The sequence below is a fragment of the Mastomys coucha genome, chromosome X (assembly GCF_008632895.1).
Source record: "Mastomys coucha isolate ucsf_1 chromosome X, UCSF_Mcou_1, whole genome shotgun sequence".
NCBI lineage: Eukaryota > Metazoa > Chordata > Mammalia > Rodentia > Muridae > Mastomys > Mastomys coucha.
In genome coordinates this window covers 51,488,064-51,490,833 of record NC_045030.1, presented here as the reverse complement: position 1 = coordinate 51,490,833, position 2,770 = coordinate 51,488,064, and the positions used below count along the sequence as shown (strand labels likewise).

General features: G+C 42.5%; 1 pseudogene; it reads right to left on the bottom strand.

The window, feature by feature from the left end:
- Positions 1-564: 564 nt before the first annotated feature.
- On the bottom strand, positions 565-1,366 carry LOC116091375 (annotated as a pseudogene).
- Positions 1,367-2,770: the final 1,404 nt, after the last annotated feature.

Genomic DNA, 2,770 nt, shown 5'->3' with positions numbered 1-2,770 from the left:
AATATATGATACAAAGAGAAATCTCAAGAAGTTTACCACTGTGTTGTTCTTCAGCTACAAAATCCCTAGTCAGTCTTCCTTTTCTCCTCCTTCAAAAGCCTGCCGATTATGCTTTACATGCACTTTCCAGGGATTTTCTTTGTAGTTAGTAGAAGGAATAGAAGAAAATATACTAGAAGTCCTGGGTCATTTTTCTTTAATCAAAGTAAAATATTTGCATACTTTGAAAAGCCAAGGTAACCATAAGAAAATGCATTATGGACTTCTAAATCCTAGTTTTGGAAGAGACCACTTTCAATGTTTTCAACTGTTTCCTCTCTTATATAGTCCTGTATTTCTTTCTTTATTTCTTTGTTCCTTTCCTTCCTCCTCTGTCCCCCTTCCCTCTCTTCCTCATTCCCTCCCTTTCTCTCTCTCTCCCTTTCTTCCTCCCTTCCCTCCTTTTTACCTTTTATTCCCTTCTTTTCTACTTTTCCTTTGCTTGCTTCTTTCTTATGCCAAGGAGTCTTTATTTCCATGTTTCTCAAATTAAGCTTGCCTAGTTGGTTGCTTTAAGGGGATTAGTCAGAGGCTAAATCCCATATCCTCTTTTGATTCCTTGGCTGGGGCTGCAGCAGCAGGAACAGCAGTGGTGGCAGCAGCCACAGAAGCAGTAACTATGGATACAGATGGGTTATCCCTGAAGGCCTTGGCCTTTTCCAGTAAGTGGGCAGATGTACTCAGTTTCCATAGGCTAAGGCAGGACCTGCTTATATCCATTGATAATAGAGGCGACAGTTGGGTAACCAGTCTGTAGACACACTGTCAACAATGATGACATCCTTCAGGAAGCAAGACTGCAGAGTTTCTCTTGTGATGTCATACACTTTTGGAGCTGTAGATGCTGCCATTGTAAAACACCCGCTGGATGATCAGTCCAAAGCAGCATGTTCAGCAGTGTGACTTCACCAGCTTCCACTTTGTTTTCTGTCTTAATCAGCTGCACATCACTCAGAATGTCAATGGTACCCCTGGAGATTTCAGTGGCGATGCTGATGCCTAAGGCCTTGAAGTAAGGAGTCTTCTTGGGCCCAAGACCAGTGTTCTGGACTGACACAGCAACTACACATGGGGTTATGGCACATGGATGGGTGCCATTTGGCACCTAATTGCCAGCATGTCTCTGACCTCAGTAAAGTCTTTAGTGAACACAAACTTTGCATTCTCCTTGGATATGAAACAACACTTTCTTCAGAGCTGGGTTGTTTTCCAGATGTCTGCTCATGGCTTGGCCTATGATGGTGTTCTTGCTCATCAGCACCATAGCCTCTCCTTGGAAGTACATGCCAATCTGCTTGGAGCCTACTTTGCTCCCAAAATGAAGCATTTGGAAATATTTGGACTTTCATATTGTCCTGTATTTTGGAGGCATCTTGGCAGTGTGTTAGGTTTAAAGATGTTGTCACTCTAGAGAAGATGCCTGGCAAGAGAAGCTACTCTCCTGTCTCTAAACAGTTGTGCAACTTCATGACTTCCTTAGTCTGCTCTACAGGTGCCACTTTGGGAGTTCCTTTCTCTTTACTCTTTTCCTTACCCATCAGCACACTTACAACCTTATTTGAACTTGCACAAATGCAGTGGAATGATAATAACTACAAAATCTAAGTGGATGATATGTAAGTATTCCTTTCACTAGTCTTTTTCTTATTACATAGGTTGAAAATTTTCAAAATAAGAGCATTTAATGAAAACTTTTCCATAGAATTTTGGTTCTGATATCTTTGGATGTAATACCCCTTTCTCTTTCCTTATGGAAACTTTTAGAATATCTTGTTTTATTCTGTAATGGTATGAGGTTTCACTGCTTTAACTCTGGAATTGGGCCCTTTTTATAGTCATTATACTAGACAGTCTGGTCCTGTTTAATACGTAGATTCATGCCCTAAAGGTCCAAGACGTTATTTTATACTGTTTATTGACAATTTTCTTTACTTTTAATACTATTTTTTAAAGTAATTAATTAATTAACATCCCAAATGCTGGCCCCCTTCTCATCCCCCATCATAGAGTCTCTTCCCTCTCCCCCTCCCCTTTTCCTCTGAGATGGTGCTCCCCACCCCCTGTGTTTTCCCCTACCCTGGTGTATCAAGTCTCTCCCAGTTAGGCTCATCCTCTCCCACTGAGACCAGACAAGACACCCCTGTTGGGGTATGGGTACCACAGTCAGGCTACAGCTTTAAGGAGAGTTGGGGTACCCAGATGGAAACTGAGATGTATGTCTGCTACATATGCACTTGAGCCTCAGTCCAGCCTTTGCATGTTCTTTGGTTTGTGGCTCAGTCTTTGAGAGTTCCCCTGGGTCCAGGTTAATTGTTTCTTTTCATCTTCTTACGGGAACCCCATCCCCTTCATGACCTTCAGTCTTTCCTCTAACTCTTCCATAAGAGTCCCTGACCTCTGTCCAATGTTTGACTGTGGGACTCTGTATCTGTTTCAGTCAGCTGCTGAGTAGAGCCTTTCAGAGGACAGGTATGCTAGGCTTCTGTCTGCAAGCATAACAGAGTATCATTAATAGTGTCAGGGATTGGTGCTTGCCTATGGGATGTGTTTCAAGTTTGGCCAGGTATTGTTTGGCCATTCTTTCAGTCTCTGGTCCATCTTTGTGCCTACATTTCTTTTAGACAGGACAAATTTTGGGTTGAAAGTTTTGTAGGTGGGCTGGTGTCTTTATCCCTCCACTGAGGGTCATAGCTGACTATAGGAGGTAGCCTCTTCAGGTTCCATGTCCTCA